The sequence below is a fragment of the Coptis chinensis genome, chromosome 5 (genome assembly GCF_015680905.1).
Source record: "Coptis chinensis isolate HL-2020 chromosome 5, ASM1568090v1, whole genome shotgun sequence".
Taxonomy (NCBI): Eukaryota; Viridiplantae; Streptophyta; class Magnoliopsida; order Ranunculales; family Ranunculaceae; genus Coptis; species Coptis chinensis.
The window spans coordinates 69,982,634-69,991,443 of NC_141460.1; positions in this window are offsets into that span (position 1 = coordinate 69,982,634).

Consider the following 8,810-nt stretch of genomic DNA (forward strand, 5'->3'; position numbering starts at 1 on the left):
GTGGCAAGTGTAAGGCAGGAAGGGGATCAGTCGGATGGGAGGACAGCTGGACAGCCAGGAAGTGAGAAGAAACCAGTATAAAGGGAAGGAGATGGGAAGAGAAATGGGAGGCCTCACAGTAAGAGAGAAGAGGGAGTGTCGTGAGTCCATTATTTCAGAGCGATTGAACAGTGAGTTTTTAGGTCAATACATTCGGCGCCATCTGTGGGGAGAGAACAAAGGCAAGGTAGAGATGGCACCGAAGAAACAAGTAGGCGTAATCAAGAGAGTGGCGGTCAGAACCGACGACACGTGAGGCGTGATTGATCAAGAAGGAGGCAGGAGAGAGGATCTGGAAACAGAGGAGACACGGCTTATGAGGGAAGAGATCGGGCGGCTAAGAGAGGAGAATGATGGGTTGAAAAGAGAAAGGGAAAGAGAAGAAGAAGATAGGGGTGGGGAGGCAAACGATAGCTCTGAGGAGGAAGAAGAGGAGCCGAACCTCATGGAAAATCCAGTGGCCGGCTTGACAATTGAATAGGTGCAAGAGATGATAGACAAGGATAGAGAAGCGAACCAGCAGAAGGGGAAAAGTCGCGGAGGAGCGGCCAGCCAAGTGGTGGCGGGCTAAATCGCAACCCTTTGGCAAACGGCATTTGGGCCTTCGGAGGTTCCAAAGCGCTTTAGTCAGCCTCGATTCGAGAGGTACGATTGGAAAGGGGACCCAGCGGATCATATCCACCACTTCAAGCAACAGATGTCGCTATGGCAGGAGCCGCGGTATGATGGATTGCGATGCATGATGTTCCCGGCCAGTTTGAAAGGCGGGGCGTCGGATTGGTACTGTCGGCGGGGAACATAAGGAATTTCCAAGAGTTGGAACATGCCTTTGTAGACCATTTCATACACCAGAAGAAGCGTGCAATGGACATCGCGGCCTTGTTCAACGTGAGACAGAGGTCGGCCGAGACAGTAAGAGAGTATCTATGTCAGTTCAAGGCCGAGACATTGAAGGTCGAGAATTTGGATGAAAGGACCACAGTTATCGCATTTGAGCGAGAGTTGCGTCCAAGGACGGGAGTGCACCAGTCGATCGCGAAGAATGAGATTGCAACATTGCATGAACTATATCCGCGGGTAGAGAAATACATCAGGTATGAGGACACTTTACCGAAGAGATCAGGGAAAGCTGTTTTTTCTTTGGAGAAATATAGGGAGCAGCACAGGGAAGGGGCCTCGAAAAAGGAAAGCGGGGGGTACCGCGGTTACCCCTCGAGGGTTGAAAGAGTACGGGAAAGGATTTGACGGGAGAATAGAGAAAGGAAACCATACCGGGAGACAGAGGTGACGCCATTAAATAGACCGCTGCGAGAAATATTGCCTTTGATTAAAAAACTTGCGGGGGTATGAAGGACCGCGGAATACACCTATAGAGCTGCCAGATAAGCCTTTCTGCGCATATCACCAGATGCAAAACCATGAGACTGATGACTGTTACGCTTTGAAGTGGATGGTTCAGAGATTAGTGGAGAAGGGCCAGATGAAGGAGTTTGTGAGGGATGCACAGAATGATGAGCGATTGCTGCGACAAGATCAGTTATTGGGGACTATACATGTGATCTTCAGTGGAGAGGTACTAAGTCATAATGCACACAGAGACAGGGTAAGAAGGACCGCGAGCATCCAACAGATCAATGACAGGACTGATATGCCGGGAGGTCAGCCGAGGACAAAGACACGATCACCTTCAGCAAGGCAAATTTACGGGCAGTGGACTCCCCCCATGAGGACACATTGGTTATCACGGTGGCAATGGGCAATTACCTGGTGAAGAGAGTGTTAGTGGATTGTGGCAGTGCGGTGGATCTGTTGTTCAAAGGAGCTTTGGAAGAAATGGGAATGGATCTGAGGCAACTGAGGCCTCCGCGCACTAATTTATACGGGTTCAATGGAAGTATGACGGAGCCTTTAGGGGAGCTCTTGTTGCCGGTAACAACGGGATCGTTGACAGTATTCACGTGGTTCATGGTGGTAGATTCTGCCTCACAATACAACGCTATATTGGGGAGGAGATGGATTCATGAGATGAAAGTCGTCCCATCTACGTACTATCAAGTGATACAGTTCCCTACTCCAATGGGCACGTATGAAGTCCGGCGGTGATCGGTGGCGCCAAGAACAATCATAAAGGAACGAAAAACGATTGGTACACGGAACAGAAGAGGAAAGTTCCCACCCAAGGAAAAGGCAGGCATAACAATTATAGAGTGACTCCGCGGAGAGTAAGTTGGAACCTGCGGAGGGTACAAAGACGCTGGATGAAATTGAAGTGGTGAATATAGGGGATGGGGAGGAAGAAAGGTTCACATCAGTAGGGTCCAGTCTGCCGGATGACTGGAAGAGTAAGTTAATACAGTTTTTGTCGGAGAATAGGGATGTGTTTTCTTGGGCAATTGAGGACGTTACGGGATTAGACCCAGAATTTGCATGCCATAGGTTGCACATGAGAGAAGATGTCAAGCCGGTGAGGCAAAGGATGCGGAGCATAAGACCGAAGTATGCAGAGGACATCTACGAAGAGGTATTGCGGTTGAAGGGAGCTGGCATAATACGAGAGACGGAGTTCACCGAGTGGCTGTCCAATATAGTCGCGGTACCTAAAAAGAATGGCAAGGTACGTATGTGCTTCGATTTCATGGATGTGAATAGAGAGTGCCCGGAAGACAGGTACCTCATGCCACGATTAGATGAGTTGGTGGATAGAACCGCGGGGTACAAGGTATTCTCATTCATTGACGCGTCTATGGGGTACAACCAGGTTGCGATGTATGGGCCGGATCAGGAGAAAACAGCATTTGTGGTAGAAGGCGGCACATATTGCTATACAAGGATGCCGTTCGAGTTGAAGAATGCTAGAGCCATGTTCCAGAGATTGGGGGAGAAGATGTTTGAGAGCAAGATTCGAAAAGGGATTGAGATATACATAGATGATATGGTGGAGAAAAGCATGTCGGAGGAGGAGCATTTGGAGGGCTTACGAGAGACATTTAGCATACTGCGGAAGTATAATTTGAAGTTGAATCCAGAGAAGTGCACTTTTGGAGTGACCACGGGCAAGTTTTTGGACTACATCGTGACTCATCGAGGAATAGAGGCCAACCCTGAGCAGATAAGAGCCTTGATAGAAATGCCATCCCTACAGAATGTAAAGGAAGTGCAGCGGCTAGCAGGAAGGGTGGCGGCGTTGAATAGGTTCATTTCCAAATCATCCGACAAATGCAGGCCGCTGTACCGACTGTTGAGAAGGACCCCAAATTTCTTATGGACCGCAGAGTGTGAAGAGGCATTTCAGGAGTTGAAGGGGTACTTGGGCAAGGCACCTTTATTATCCCGGCCAGAAGAGGGGGAGAAGTTGTACTTGTATTTGGGGGCCTCCGAGTACGCGGTAAGTTCGGTATTGGTCCGCCTCGTGGACAGGGTAGAGAAACCGGTGTATTTTCAAAGTAAAACATTACTGGACGCGGTTTAGCAGGATCGAGAGGTATGCCCTGGCACTAATTTTCTCGGCACTGAAGCTGAATCCCTACTTCGAATCTCATTCCATCGTAGTGGTCACGAACCTACCCCTCAAACAGGCATTAAAGACTGAGAGTTCTGGGAGAATGTTGAAATGGACAGTGATGCTTAACGCGTACGAGATAAAATATCAGGTAAGGACCGCGGAAAAGGCGCAAGCAGTGGCAGAATTTCTTGCAGAGTTCCCCGCCGAGGATCCCAATTGGGGAGAAGAGATGGTTATGGAACCAGAGAGAGATGTGGAGCCCAACGTGCTGGACCCTTGGGATAAGAGAAATGGATGGAGGGTGTTTGCGGATGGATCGGCCACTGATGAAAGCAGCGGCATAGGGGTGGTGTTGGTTACACCCGATAACCATAGACTAAAGCTAACTACAAAGTTGGGTTTCGCAGCATCCAGCAATGAAGCGGAGTATGAGGCAGTGATAGCGGGATTGAGGATGGCCGAGGATCTGGGGGTCAAAGAACTGATAGTGTACTCAGATTCGAATCTCGGTTTGCCAAGTTAATGGTGGGTTCGCAGCTCGATGTCCGAGAATGGCAAAGTATTTGAAGGTGGTGCGCGAGAGGTCTAGTAAGTTCGAGAATATTCAATTTGTTTACCTGGGTCGCGGAGAGAATAGGCATGCAAACGCACTGGCATATGTGGCGGCCACGATGCCGGGGTTAGAGGAAAGGACGATACGGGTAGGAAGACTGGACAAGCCTAGTACAGAAGAGGTGGTAGAGGTGTATCAGATTACTGAGGAGGAAGAGTGTTGGATGGATCTCATTAGAGACTTCTTAGGGGGAAGGGAGGTGACAGACAAGAAAGAAAAGAGAAAGTTGGAAACAGGGCCCCGCAGGTAATGTGCTAGTGGAAGGTGAATTGTACCGAAAAAACTTCAATGGGCCCTTGTTAAAGTGTCTAGGGCCACAGTCGGCGGCAGAGGTGTTGGGAGAATTGCACGAAGGTGACTGTGGGAGCCATTCGGCGGGGAGGACCACCGCGCACCAGCTGTTGACGCAGGGTTACTTCTGGCCCCATATGAAAAAGGACGCAGTGGATTTCGCCAAGAAGTGCGACAAGTGTCAGAGGTTCTCGCAAAGGATATTCGCACCCGCGGAACCCCTGCATAATGTGTCGAGCCCGTGGCCATTTGCCATATGAGCTATGGATATTGTGGGACCGCTGCCCATGGCAAGCGGCAAGAGGAGATACATGCTAACAGCCACAGACTACTTTACTAAATGGATTGAAGCCATCCCTTTGCAGCAAGTCAAGGAAGTGCAAGTAATTAAGTTTCTATGGGAGAACATCATATGTCAGTTTGGGTTGCTATATGCTATCATCGTAGATAATGGGACACAGTTCACTGGGGCTAAAGTGGCAGCATTTCAACAGGCCTACAGAGTGAAACAAGGATTCTTAGCCCCCTACAATCCAGAAGGCAACGGACAGGCAAAATTTTCTAACAAAACGATAATGAATAATCTGAAAAGGAAATTGGAGGATAAGAAGGGCGCGTGGGCCGATAAGCTAAACCATGTGCTCTGGGCTTACCGAACCACTCCGCGGACGAGCACCCAGGAGACACCGTTTACCTTGGCATACGAAGTGGAGGTCGTGATTCCTTCAGAGATGATCGCGGCTACAATGAGAACCAAGGCTGTGGAGGATGGGTCGAATTGGCGCATATTGGCGGGGGACTTGAACCTGATAGAAGAGAAAAAGGACTCAGCTCGCATCCGACTGGAGGAATATCACAGAAGGTTACAGAGACAGTATAACAAAAGGGTCAGACCACGGCGTTTTAAGATAGGGGAGTTGGTGCTGCGTCGGGTGACCCCAAGTACAAAAGACGAGAAGGATGGGAAGCTGGGACCTAATTGGGAGGGGTCGTACACCGTGGTAGAGTCGGGAGGGTCAGGAACTTACAAATTGCAGACCATGAAGGGTAAACGGATAGAGAAGTCATGGAATGTAAGACTGTTAAAAAAAATTTACAATTGAATGTAAGAAAATCCCGAGCAATGTAAGGAGGTCCAAAATAGAGGACGACAGCTATATGTAAATGTATAAAACCACAACACTTTTGTGAATGGAATTGCGTTTGTCACCTGTGATGTTTTAGGGAAAAGTACAAACCGTGTACCAGCGGAGAGAGAAGAGACGCATGGGGCAATAGAGTGCCCTAACAGGTGTAAGAGCCTGAGCGAGCCGCGGAGTGGGATGAGCCCTCCGCGGTTCAGAGATGTTAGAGACACGTGGGGCAATAGAGTGCTCCCAACAGGTGTAAGAGGTTGATGAGTCGCGGAGTCGGATAAGCCCTCCGCGAATCAGAGATGCCGGAGACACGTGGGGCAGTAAATTGCTCCCAATAGGGGTAAAAGCCTGGTGAGTCGTGGAGTGGGATGAGCCCTCTACGGAATAGAGATGTCAGAGACACGTGGGGCAATATAGTGCTCCTAACAGGTGTAAGAGCCTGATAAAGCGCGGAGTGGGATGAGCCATCCGCGGAATAGAGATGTCAGAGACACGTGGGGCAATAGAGTGCTCCCAACAGGTGTAAGAGCCTGATGAGTCGCGGAGTAGGATGAGCCCTCCATGGAATAGAGATATCAGAGACACGTGGGGCAGTAGAGTGTTCCCAGCAGGTGTAAAAGTATGAGGGAGCCGCGGGGCAAGATGAGCCCCTCACAGATCAGAGATGTCGGTATGATGAGAAGCGAATACACGGCAGCGGGGAAGCCTTCGTGAGCCCCGCGGACCGAGGCCAGAGGAGACATAGGGGCAATGAGAGTGTCCCCGGCCTGTTTCAGAGCATCTCAGGAGAAAAGGCAACGGAGGGGTTGAGCCCTTCGCTAACACTAGAGAGGAAGAGAGCTTGGAGAAGAATCGAAAAGGAAGCAGAGATCTAGATAAAGAGAAAAATGGTGGATCAAACTGATAAGGAGCCTCAAATGATAAAGAGATAATAGTATAACATACAAAATACAAAATGTCATAATAAAGGGGAAGTATGACCAATCACAAGGCCAGGAAAGCAAAAATGTCTTATTACAACACAAGGGTCATCAAATCATTTTGGCAACAGATTCATTAACAGGTAACACATCGGAGGGTGGTTGATCATGGGCGGCAATGACATCTTCGGAGATTTCTGCGGAGAGAGCCGCAGCAGCTTCCAAGGTGGTACGTTCCTCCGACTCCAGCTGTGCAGAAAGGACCTCTTGAGTCGGCAACACGTCCCCGGTGGCCTTAGAGGTGTCGGTCGCTGGATTGGCAGGCTTTTTCGGGAGAAGGCGACCTTCTTGGATGAGCTTATCCATTGCTTCTTGGAGTTTCCTGGCCACCCTCTTGTCGGCCAGAAGCTTGAAGCGGTCGCGGAGTGTATTCATGTCGGACAAGTTCTTTTGCGACTCCGCGGCACAGGCCTCCTGATGCTTCTGTTTGAGTGCCTCCAAGGCATCCCGATGTTGTTAGGCCATGGATTCCAAGTTGAGCTGATGGTGCTGGAGAAGGAATCCGTTCTTTGGGCTTAGACGGATCATTGACTTGGTCCATGTACCTTTGATGAGAACTCTCCGCGGTCTGGAGCTCGTCTTGAGCCTTGAGTTTGGCCAAGTTGGCAGCCGCTAACTCGGATTGAAGGCCCGCATAGGCCGCTCTCAAGCCCAAGGGGCCATCCAACTCTTTCTCCAAAATAGTCAACTTGTTTCTGGCGTTGAGCAGGCCGCGGATCATAAAAGAGATATCCAAGCTGACCTAAGACCCAAGGGAGAAGGTTAAAAAAAAAACGCACCATTTCCCAGTTAGTGTACAACGAAGTACGGTGCGAATTGAATGTGCCTCCATCTGCATTGGCAATGTCCCGGGGCAAATGAGAGTTGTAAAACAGGGAGGAGACAACCGCGGCATTGTCCAGAGCAGAGTCGTCAATATTGACTCGGCGGTTGCGCACCTTGAAGACCGGGCGAAATTCTTCTGCAATAGAAAGGACGGATGCTGGGACATTTGTGGGTGCGGGTGCGGAGGTGGGTTCCTTGCCGGCACGATGGAAGAGGGGTGGTGAAACGGCCTGGGACCGAGTGGGAGGGTTGGATGCAATGTCTCCCGAAGCAAGGGCTTGATGTGTGGAGAGGTCGAGCTCTGCAGAGCATGCTGTCTGTGGCTTCTTAAAGGACGGTTGTTCAGTGGAAGTCTGCACGACAGAGGGAGAAACCTCAATGACTGCTTCATCATCAGAATCCCTGTCAAACAGCTTCTGCTTGTGAACATCCATGTCGTCTATAGGAGAGTTGTGGTATTGATCGTCCCAGTCAGAGATAGAGCGGAATGAGGGGGCACCTTCCGGAGCAGAGGAGGTGGGAGTGCCTTGAGATCTGCGGGAGACAGATGGAAGGGTAGCGGACCTGGTTCGTTTGCGGCGTGGTGCGTGGGGATGAGGCCTTTGCTGGGGGGATGCTTAGGGTTTGCGTTCTTTTGGAGGGGGAGGGCGGTAAAAAGGAGCTGATAAACCACCTATGTGGTATAGGTCGGGAGCTTGCAGTAGTGGGGTTGCAGTGGTAGGATGAATACCCAGGTGTGCGGCTTGGTCAGGTCCGAGGTCGCAGAGTCTTTGGAAGATAGGACTTGAAATACCAGAGTAGATTTGGGACTTGGAATATGACCGCCACCCTGCATAAGGAAGAGAAACCACAGTTAGGAAAGAATGAGATAATACATCTAGAGAGAAGGGGAAAACCGAGATACGCACCGCGTGATCTGAAGGCGAGATGGTTAAGAGTTAAATCGTCAGGGAGATCTGCGGATAGGAATGGGCCCGACACGTACAACGAGTAGTGGTGCCATACTTTATCCAAGGAGGTGATATGAAGTAGGAAATTCTTCTTGCGAGGACGCACACAAAAAGACTGGTACCCTACCCCGACGTCTTTGGTACTTTTTTTGATATAGTACTGAGAAAATATGTCGCGGCTCGTGATCTTGGGGTCCCCGGACTTATTATAGGAATTCGCAGCGTACATAATTCTCCAAAAATTCCTATGCCTTGGCAGGGAGAAATGTGGAAATGATTACATACCTCGACGTCTAACAAAGTGAGAGATAGCCGCAAGCCGGCTACAATTTGTCCCACTGTGACTACAAGGTACCCCAGACGTCGGGGAACCAGATGAGGGTAATGGGCGATAGCAGGCACATGCTCTAGAACTATGTCGGCCGGAATACCATAGGCAACCCTAATTGCGGCCAAATTAGGTCTACGACATCG